Source organism: Papio anubis, chromosome 7, assembly GCF_008728515.1.
Source record: "Papio anubis isolate 15944 chromosome 7, Panubis1.0, whole genome shotgun sequence".
In the NCBI taxonomy this organism is placed as follows: Eukaryota; Metazoa; Chordata; class Mammalia; order Primates; family Cercopithecidae; genus Papio; species Papio anubis.
The window spans coordinates 3,958,759-3,970,031 of record NC_044982.1 but is presented as its reverse complement, the minus strand read 5'-3'; positions in this window follow the sequence as shown (position 1 = coordinate 3,970,031).

The following is an 11,273-nucleotide window of genomic DNA, read 5'->3' as shown; positions in this document are numbered from 1 at the left end:
CCAAAGTGCTGGGATTACAGGCGTGAGCCACCGCACCCAGCCAGGCAACTTTTAAACCCAGGCAACTTCTGTTCTTGTCTTTGGCCACTCTGGGCTCCCTGCTTCGAAGTCTCAAAATGTCAAGTCAGGGAGGGTCCTTGGAGATTATCTTTCTACGTCCTCATTTCAAAGACAGGCAGGAGCTCAGAGATGTGAAGGGATTTGCCCAAGGACACGCAGCTTGTCAGTGATTACATCAGATATTGCTCATGGTCCTCCACTTCCGGTCCCCACCTCCCCCTCTCCCAGAGATCCAAGGGATTAGAATCGCTGATATTTTATCAGGGCATTTGCTGCCTGGAATTAAGACATTTCCCAGGCCGGGTGCGGTGGCTCAAGCCTGTAATCCCAGCACTTTGGGAGGCCGAGGCGGGTGGATCACGAGGTCAGGAGATCGAGACCATCCTGGCTAACATGGTGAAACCCCGTCTCTACTGAAAATACAAAAAACTAGCCGGGCGTGGTGGCGGGCGCCTGTAGTCTCAGCTACTTGGGAGGCTGAGGCGGGAGAATGGCGTGAACCCGGGAGGCGGAGCTTGCAGTGAGCCGAGATCAGGCCACTGCACTCCAGCCTGGGAGCACAGCGAGACTCCGTCTCAAAAAAAAATAAAAAAAAAAAAGGAAAAAATGTCTCTACTAAAAAAATGCAAAAGAAATAGACAGGGGTGGTGGCAGGCACCTGTAGTCCCAGCTACTTGGGAGGCTGAGGCAGGAGAATGGTGTGAACCCGGGAGGCGGAGCTTGTAGTGAGCTGAGATCGTGCCACTGCACTCCAGCCTGGGTGACAGTGCAAGACTGTCTCAAAAAAAAAAAAAGTTGGGTGTGTGAGGTCTCAGAGTCAAGCCTCATACCTATTACAAAGGAGGATACAGATAAAGAGAGCTATAGCTATAGAACTATAAATATAGCTACAGGGAAGGGGTATGGTGCTTCCATGCCCTACCCCAGGGATTGAAGCTCTGTGAATATTGTCCTTAGTTTTTTTTTTTTTTTTGAGATGCAGTCTCGTTCTGTCGCCCAGGCTGGAATGCAATGGTGCGATCTCAGCTCACTGCAACCTCCACCTCCCTGGTTCAAGTGATTCTCCTGCCTCAGCCTCCTGCATAGCTGGCACTATAGGCACACATCACCATGCCCAGGTAATTTTTCTTGTATCTTTAGTAAAGATGGGGTTTCACCATGTTGGCCAGGCTGGTCTCAAGCTCCTGATCTGGTGATCCGCCCGCCTTTGCCTCCCAAAGTGCTGGGATTACAGGCGTGAGCCACCATCACTGGCCATTTGTTTTTGAGACAGGGTCTGGCTCTGTCGCCCATAGTGGAGTGCAGTGGTGCGATCTCGGCTCACTGCAACCTCAGCCTCCCAAGGTCAAGTGATTCTCCTGCCTCAGCCACCTGGGTAGCTGGCATTACAGGCATGCACCACCACACCCCTCTCGTTTTTGTTTTGTTTTGTTTTGTTTTGTTTTGTTTTTGATAGGGAGTCTGGCTCTGTCACCCAGGCTGGAGTACAATGGCGCGATCTCAGCTCACTGCAACCTCCACCTTCCGGTTTCAAGCAATTCTCCGGCCTCAGCCTCCCAAGTAGCTGGGACTACAGGTGCGCACCACCATGCCCAGCTACTTTTTGTATTTTTAGTAGAGACAGGGTTTCACCATTTTGGCCAGGATGGTTTTGATCTCTTGACCTCGTGATCCGCCCACCTCGGCCTCCGAAAGAGCTGGGATTATAGGCGTGAGCCACCATGCCTGGCCTTAGTTTGTATTTTTAGTAGAGACAAGGTTTCAGCATGTTGGCCAGGCTCCTGGCCTCAAGTGATCTGCACCCCGCCACCACCTCCCAAAGTGTTAGCATATGGAAGCTTCCTGAGTTCAGCATTCCTTCCCCCAGGGTATAGGGCATGAGCCTCTCTGGGAAGGGCCCGAAAGCCCCACTATCAGAGGGTGGGGAGGATTAAAGTCCTGCCTTGGGGCAGATGAAAGGAGGGAAGGAGAAGGTCAGAGGCCTGCCCTTGAGGCTGAACACTCTCAACATTGTATCAAAAGACAGGACTTTGCAGTGTCTCATGCCTGTAATCCCAGCACTTTGGGAGGGTGAGGCAGGAAAATCCCTCAGCCCAGCAGTTTGAGACCAACCTAGGCAAGATCGGGAGATCTTATCTCAAATTAAAATAAATAAAAGGCCAGCTCAGTAGCTCATGGCCTGTAATCCCAATGCTTTGAGACAGCCAGTCAGGTGTATCACTTGAATCCCGGAATTCCGGAGTTCAAGACCAGCCTGGGCAATAAAGTGAGACCCCCCATAGCTACAAAAAATACAAACAGTATCCGGTTGTGGTGGCATGTACCTGTCATTTCAGCTAGGTACGGAGGCTGAAGTGGGAGGATCAATCGCTTGAGCCTGGGAGGCAGAGACTGCAGTGACCCATTCTGCAGCTGTACTCCAGCCTGTTGGACAGAGCCAGACCCTGTCCCAAAAAAGTTTAAAAAGAGACTATAACAAGGTCTTTGGGAGTTATCAACCAGGATCTGTGCACAAGTATATATCCTAACCCCGCAGGCAGCAGTCAGTTATCACAGAACAGATCACTGTTATCTGGAGGACAGGCAGCGTTTGCCCACTCTGGCTCCTGCAAGCTGTGTGCAGGCTGGTCCAGGACCACCTGCAGCTACTGCCTGCTTTGCGGGGTGGGGTGGGAAATGGGTAGCTGCCAAACTGCTAAGAGCTGAAATTGAGCAAAATGAACTGCACTTTACCATCCAAGCCTTCCCCTGGAAGTTACAAGCCTTCGATAGACTCCAGAGTTTCAAAATAGTCACATCAAGCAGATTCTGCCAGTGTAATTGTTTAGGCAGGAAGACCATTTCCTGATGTTTCCTTCTCTGCCATCTTGATATTATCTTTTGCAGAGCAGTATTTATTTATTTATTTGTTTGTTTATTTATTTATTTGCGGGGGTTTGTTTTAATGGAGGCCAGCTTGGCAATTATATTTTTCAGCATGTTTTCAAGATATATCCATGTTGCCCTTCATTACTTTTCGTGGCTGAATAATGTTCCAATTGTATCTATATACCACAGTTTGTTTCATCATTCATCAGCTGATAGATCATAAGTTGTTTCTACTTTTTGGCTGTTACGAATGCAGCTATGAACATTTGTGTATATATTTTTGTGTGAACTGTGGGCATGTGTTTTCTTGTTTTAGTTTTTCTTTTTTTTTTATTTTTTTATTTTTTTTGAGGCGGAGTCTCGCTCTGTCGCCCAGGCTGGAGTGCAGTGGCCGGATCTCAGCTCACTGCAAGCTCTGCCTCCCGGGTTTACACCATTCTCCTGCCTCAGCCTCCCAAGTAGCTGGGACTACAGGCGCTCGCCACCGCGCCTGGCTAGTTTTTTGTATTTTTTAGTAGAGACGGGGTTTCACCTTGTTAGCCAGGATGGTCTCGATCTCCTGACCTTGTGATCCACCCGTCTCGGCTTCCCAAAGTGCTGGGATTACAGGCTTGAGCCACCGCGCCCGGCCTTCTTTTTTTTTTGAGACAGAGTCTCGCTCTGCCACCCAGGCTGGAGTGCAGTGGCATGATCTCAGCTCACTGCAACCTCCGCCTCCTGGGTTCAGGCGATTCCCCCTGCTCACCTCCTCAGCCTCCCAAGTAGCTGGGACTACAGGCACGTGCCACCATGCCCAGCTAATGTTTTCTTTTTTTTTTTCTTGAGACAGCGTTTCAGTTTTCCCCCAGGCTACAGTTCAGTGGCGTGATCTCGGCTCACTGCAACCTCCACCTTCTGGTTTCAAGTGATTCTCCTGCCTCAGCTTCCCAAGTAGCTGGGATTATAGGCACCCACCACCACGCCTGGCTAATTTTTGTATTTTTTAGTAGAGACAGGGTTTCACCACATTGGCCAGGCTGGTCTCGAACTCTTGACCTTGTAATCCGCCCACCTCGGCCTCCCAGCGTGCTGGGATTACAGGCGTGAGCCACCGCGCTTGGCCTTGTTTTTTGTATTTTTAGTAGAGACAGGGTTTCACTGTATTAGCCAGGATGCTCTCGATCTCCTCACCTCGTGATCCACCTGCCTCAGCCACCCAAAGTGCTGGGATTACAGGCCTGAGCCACCAAGCCCGGCCAGTGTTTTTTTTTTTTTGAGACAAGTTCTCACTGTCACTGAGGCTGGAGTGCAGTGGTGTGATCATGGCAAACTACAGCCTCAGCTTCCTTGGTTCAGGCAATCCTCCCACCTCAGCCTCCCGCTGGTCTGGAACTCCTGGGCTCAAGTGATCTCACCTCAACCTCCCAAAGTGCTAGGATTACTGGAGAGGAGTGAACCACTGTGCCCAGACCTTGTTTGTTTTTGTTTTTGAGACATGGTCTCACTCTGTCACCCAGGCTGTAGTGCAGTGGCACGATCACGGCTCACTGCAGCCCTGCCTCCCAGGCTCAAGTATTCCTCCCACCTCAGCCAACTGAGTAGCTGGACTACAGGCACAGCAACCACGCCCGGGTAATATTTGTATTTTTCATAGAGATGGGGCTTGCCATGTTGCCCAGGCTGGTCTTGAACTCCTGAGCTCAAGACAGCCTCCCATCTTGGCCTCCCAAAGTGCTAGGATTACAGGTGTGAGCCACTGCAGCTGGCTGGGCATATGTTTGGTTATTTATTTATTTATTTATTTATGAGATGGAGTCTCGCTCTGTCACCCAGGCTGGAGTGCAGTGGCACGATCTCGGCTCACTGCAAGCTCTGCCTCCCAAGTTCAAGTGATTTTCCTGCCTCAGTCTCCCAAGTACCTGGGATTACAGGCATGCGCCACCATGCCTGGCTAATTTTTGTATTTTTAGTAGAGATGGGGTTTCACCATATTGGTCAGACTAGTCTCCAACTCCTGACCTCTGGTGATCCACCTGCCTCGGCCTCCCAAAGTGCTGGGATTACAGGCGTGAGCCACTGCACCCAGCCACATATGTTTTGTTTTCCTTTTTTAGAGACAAGGTCTTGCTCTTTTGCCCAGGCTGGAGTACAGTGTCACTATCATGGCTCACTGCAGCCTCAACCTCCTGGGCTCAAGTGATCCTTCCATCTTGGCCTGTCGAAGTCCTGTGATTAAAGGCGTTATCCACCAAGCCTGGCCTGTGTTTTCATTTCTCTTGGGTGCATACTTAGAAGTGAATTTGTTGGGTTATATGGTACCTCTATGTTTAACTTTTTGAGGAACTGACACACCGCTTTCCAAAGTGGCTGCCCCATTCTACATTCCCACCATCAGTGTAGGAGGGTTCCAGTGTCTCCACATCCTCTCCAACACTTCATTTTTGTTTTGTTTTGTTTTTGAGACAGAGTTTCACTCTTGTTGCCCAGGCTGGAGTGCAATGGCATAATCTCGGCTCACTGCAACCTCCGCTTCCTGGGTTAAAGCGATTCTCCTGCCTCAGCCTCCTGAGTAGCTCCTCTCCAACATTTCTTATTGTCTTTTTGCTAACAGACGTCCTAGTGGGTGCGAAGTCGTATCTCATTGTGGTTTTATTTGCATTTCTGTGATGACTAACAATGGTGAATATCTTTTGATGTGTTTATTAGCCATTAGTGTATCTCTTTGGAGAAATGTCAATTTGGATCCTCTGCTCTTTTTTTTTTTTTTTAGTAGACTTTATTTTTAGAGCAGTTTTAGGTTCACAGCAAAAGCTGAGTGGAAGGTACAGAGAGTTCCCGTCCACCCTCCCGTGCTCATTTTGTAATGGTGCAACAGCACAAAACTCTGGTCACGGATTCTAGCTTCATGCCCACCACAGGTGGCAGTGAGGGCTCCTGCCCCAAAGGTCCTCAGTCCAGGACACACGCTGATGAGGTTTCTCTTCTATGGCATGGGGAAGAGAAAGAGGAAGTGGTAAGTTCCCCACGAACTGGTTAAGCCTTCAGCCAGAGATAACAGGTCACCTCTATTCACATTTCAGTCACAAAGCAAGTCATTCAGCAATTCCTAACTTTAAGGGGGTATGAAATTCTCCCGTGAACCTGGAAAGAGAGGGTCTGAATATTTGTGGCCACCCCTAATGACTCACAGGAGTTATTAAATAAAGTTCTTTTGTGCAGGACTTGTCATTGCCTTTCCTGGGCCACCTGGCATACTTGACTGGGGAACCCTTTTATTTTTTTTCTTAGTTTTTGAGATGGAGCCATGTTCTGTCACCCAGGCTGGAGTGCAGTGGCATGATCTCGGCTCACTGCAACCTCTGCCTTCCAGGTTCAAGCGATTCTCCTGCCTCAGCCTCCTGAGTAGCTGGGATTACAGGTGCGTGCCACTATGCCCAACTAATTTTTTGTATTTTTAGTAGAGACGGGTTTTCACCATGTTGGTCAGGCTGGTCTTGAACTCCTGACCTCAGGTGATCCACCTGCCTTGGCCTCCCAAAGTGCTGGGATTACAGGAGTGAGCCATCACAACCAGCCTTTTTTTTTTTTTTTTTTGAGAGGAGTCTTGCTCTATTGCTAGGCTGGAGTGCAGTGGTGCAATCTTGGCTCACTGCAAACTTCACTTCCCAGGTTCAAGTGATTCTCCTGCCTCAGCCTCCTGAGTAGCTGGAATTACAGGCGCGTGCCACCATGCCCGGCTAATTTTTTCTATTTTTAGTAGAGATGGGGTTTCACCGTGTTAGCCAGGATGGTCTCGATCTCCTGACCTCGTGATCCGCCCACCTCGGTTTCCCAAAGTGCTGGGATTACAGGCGTGAACCACCACGCCTGTCCTGGTGTAACCTTTTCTCCCAGAGCATTTCATGGGACATGTGTTCTCTGGAATCCCCTTTGGGAACCACTGTCTTGGCTGGTGGCTACTTCCTCAAGGAAGGGTTGGCAAACTTTTTGGAAAGGGCCAGTAAGTAAATATTTTAGGTTTTTCAGACCATATGGACCAATTACTCGATTCTACTGTTGTAGTGCAAGAACTGCCGTATGTAATATGTAAATGAATGGGTGTGCCTGTGTTCTAATAACATTTTATTTATAGTCACTAAAATTTGAATTTCATACAATTTTTCTGTGTCACAAAATATTATTTTTCTTTTGATTTTTTTCCAACCATTTATAAATGTGAAAAACCATTCTTAGCTCATGGGCTGTTCAGAAACAAGTGGTGGGCTAGATTTGGCCCACAGGCCGTGGGTTGCTCCCCCTGTCCTAGAGGATAGAGTCCCAGCACCTTTGCCCGGCGTTCAAGCCCCGTCACCTTCCCCAGCTCCATCATCTACCACATCTCCTCACAGAGCTCAAGCGTGGCCATGGTAGATGTTCTCGGATCAGATCACACTCTTTCACTCTCTGGATCTTTTCTCAGTCTGTTCCCCCTTCTGGAATGTCCTTCCAGCTCTTCTGTCTCCAGCTTTGCTTGGGAACAGTGGGGCCTCCCCTGAGCTGGGAAGAATCTGGAGCTTCTGCCGCTGGTGGCTCCCTCACTTCCTGGCGCTGCAGAGTCGCTCCCGCCCTGGTGCTGTGTTCTGGAGCTCCGTAGATGTGTTAGCTTCCGCAGCCACACCATGAGCTTCTGGAGGGTGGGGACTTTGGCCCCCTGAGTTCTGACCCCCCAGGCCTGCTATTGTTGGAATGTTTCCCCAAAAAAGCACAAGTTGGAAACAATTTCCAGTGGAACAGTGTTGGGTCGCGGGGCCTGATGAGAGGTGGTTGGGCTGTGAGGGCTCTGCCCTCATGAAAAAAAATCAGCCGGGCGTGGTGGCGGGTGCCTGTAATCCCAGTTACTCTGGAGGTCGAGGCAGGAGAATCACTTGAAACCGGGAGGCGGAGGTTGCAGTGAGCCAAGATCGCGCCACTGCACTCCAGCCTGGGTAACGAGCGAAACTCCATCTCGAAAAAAAATGAAAAATAAAATAAATTTCTGTTCTTTATTAATTACCCATCTCAGGTGTTCTGTTACAGCAACACAGCATTGACTTAGACAGAAAATTGGTATGGAGAGCTGAGGCTGCTGCTGTCACAAATACCTGAATGTGGGGAAGGGCTTTGGGACTGGGCGATGGGTCAATCCTGGAAGAACTGGGAGGAGCAGGCTAGAAACCGCCCACATTGCCATAAAGGGAGCATTCGGAGGATTCTGGTGAGGGGTCGAAAGAGAACAGCTACAGGGAGAGTGGAAAACTTCTTAGAGATTGCTTCAGTGATAATGACCAGAATGCTGGCGGGAATGTGGACAGTGGAGTCTTCTGACAGGTCTTAGATGAAAATGAGAAACAAGGTATTAGATATTAGAGGAGGTGGTCATCCTTGTTATTAGGTAAAGTGGCAACAAACTTGACCATATTATATCTATGCCTGATGATGTTATGAAAGGTAGAATTATTTTTCCTTTTTTTTTTTTTTTTGAGATAGGGTCTCACTCCATTGCCCAGGCTGGAGTGCAGTGGTGCGATCATGGCTCACTGAAGCCTCGACCTCCCTGGTTCAGGTGATCCTCCCACCTCAGCCTCCTGAGTAGCTGGGACTACAGCTACACACCACCATGCCCAGCTAATGTTTGTATTGTTTTAGAGACGGGGTCTCCTTATGTTGCCCAGGCTGGTCTCAAACTCCTGGGCTCAAACAATCCTCCCACCTAAGCCTCCCAAAGTGCTGGGATTACAAGCACGAGTCACCAAGCTCACCCGGAAGGCAGAATTGAAGAGCCTTGAACTGACATTTCTAAGCAGCAAAGCACTGAAAGAGCTGCTTGGCTGCTTTTAACTGTGGACAGCAAAATTAGGAGAGAAATGATTTTTTTTTTTTTTTTTTTAAGATGGAGTTTTGCTTTTGTTGCCCAGGCTGGAGTGCAATGGCGCAATCTCGGCTCACGGCAACCTCCGTCTCCCGGGTTCAACCAATTCCCAGCCTCAGCCTCCTGAGTAGCTGGGATTATAGGCATGCACCACCACGCCCGGCTAATTTTGTATTTTTAGTAGAGACAGGGTTTCTCCATGTTGATCAGGCTGGTCTTGAACTACCAGCCTCAGGTGATCTGCCTACCTCAGCCTCCCAAAGTGCTGGGATTACAGGCGTGAGGCACCCTGCCCAGCTGAGAAATGATTTAAAGATGAAATTATAATGAACAGGGAAGCCGAATGGGGAGATTTGGAAAATTTGCAGCCTGGCCATATAAAGCATGAAAGGCATGTTTAGGAGAGCAAATAAAGGCTGTGGCCAAGCTGCCACTTTCATTTTTGTTGTTGTTGTTGTTGTTTTTTGAGATGGAGTCTCACTCTGTCGCCCAGGCTGGAGTGCAGTGGCACCATCTCGGCTCACCGCAACCTCTGCCTCCTGGGTTCAAGCAATTCTTCTGTCTCAGGCTCCCGAGTAGCTGGGACTATAGGCACATGCTACCACACCTGGCAAAGTTTTTGTATTTTTAGTAGAGATGGGGTTTCACTGTGTTGGCAGGATGGTCTCCATCTCTGGACCTCGTGATCTGGTGGTCTCGGCCTCCTAAGCTGGCCTGGGTGCCGCTCGACTCACTGCTCTGGAAAGTACAACCTATAAACTTGAGTGGTATCCATGTGGTGCTCATTCTGCAGGTGCGGATTGCAAGAGCTGTGGGGCCATGGCTTCCTCCACCTAGATTTCAAGGATGTTACTTACAGCCTGGGGGCCCAGGCAGAGACTTTTTGTAGAGGTGGAGCCACTGCAAAGAACCCCTACTAGGGCAATGCCTTGTGGAGATGGAGGACAGTGAGGCTGTCCCCAAGACAAGAACTGTAGGCTGGGCCCGGGGGCTCACGCCTGTAATCCCAGCACTTTGGGAGGCGGAGGCAGACAGATCATGAGGTCAGGAGTTCGAGACCAGCCTGGCCAACATGGTGAAACCCCGTCTCTACTAAACATACAAAAAATAGCTGGGTGTGGTGGCAGGTGCCTGTAATTAATCCTAACTACTTGGGAGGCTGAGGCAGGAGAATCGCTTGAACCTGGGAGCCCGAGGTTGCAGTGAGCTGAGATTGTGCCATTGCACTCCAGCCTGGGTGACAGGGTGAGACTCCATCTCAAAACAAAAACAAAAACTGTAGTGCTACCAGTGTGCAAAACCAGCTTAAGAGCAGCAGCAAAGCCCTCAGGGCGAGGCTGCCTGAGGCCTTGGGGGCCCAACCTCCACACCAGTGTGCCCAGAAGGCAGCACATGCACTCAAAGATTATTCTGGAGTCTTAAGATTTAATGACTCCTGTAGCCAGGCGGGGTGGCGGGCGCCTGTAGTCCCAGCTACTCGGAGGCTGAGGCAGGAGAATGGCATGAACCTGGGAGGCAGAGCTTCCAGTGAGCCGAGATCGCGCCACTGCGCTCCAGCCTGGGTGACAGAGTGAGACTGTCTCAAAAAAAAAAAAAAAAAGTAAAAAAAGATTTAATGACTCCTGGCAGAGTGGCTCACCCCTGTAATCCCAACACTTTGGGAGGTAGAGGCGGGCTGATGGTGTGAGCTCACAAGTTTGAGACCAGCCTGGGCAACATGGCAAAACCCAGTCTCTACAAAAATACAAAAAATTAGCTGGGCATGGTGGCAGGCACCTGTAATCCTAGCTACTCAGGAGGCTAAGGTAGGAGGATTCCTTGAGCCTGGGAGACGGAGCCTGCAGTGAGCCGTGATCATGCCGTTGCATGCCAGCCTGGACAACGGGAGTGAAACCCTGCCTCAAAAAAAAAAAAAAAAGAAAAAAAAAGATTTAATGTTGTCTGCCTATTGGGCTTTGGATTTATTTAGGACCAGTTATCTCTTCTTTCTTTCCTGTTTCTCCCTTTTGGAATGGGAATGTCTAGCCTATGCCTGTATTTTGGAAGTAGATAACTTCTTTGATTTCACAGGCTTGTGGCTGGAGAGAATTGACCTCAGGATGAACGGTGCCTGTGTCTCACCCATCTCTGATTTAGGTGAGACTCTGAAGTCTCAACTTTTGAATTGGTGCTGGAGCAAGCTATGACTTTGGGGCTATTGGGATGGAATGTGTTTTGAATGTGAGAAAGACATGAATTTGGAGCATGAATTCCAGGGATGGAATGCTAGGGTTTGAATACATTCCCCAAAACACACGTGTAGAAACTTGATCCCCAGTGCAGCAACATTAGGACGTGGGGCCTAATGGGAAGTGTTCGGATCAACAGGACTTTGCCCTTAGGAATAGTTTAATGCCATTATTGAGTGAGTGGATTTTTTATTGTGGGAGTGGATTCATGATATAAGGGCACATTCAGTCCCCTTCTTTCTCTCTCTGTC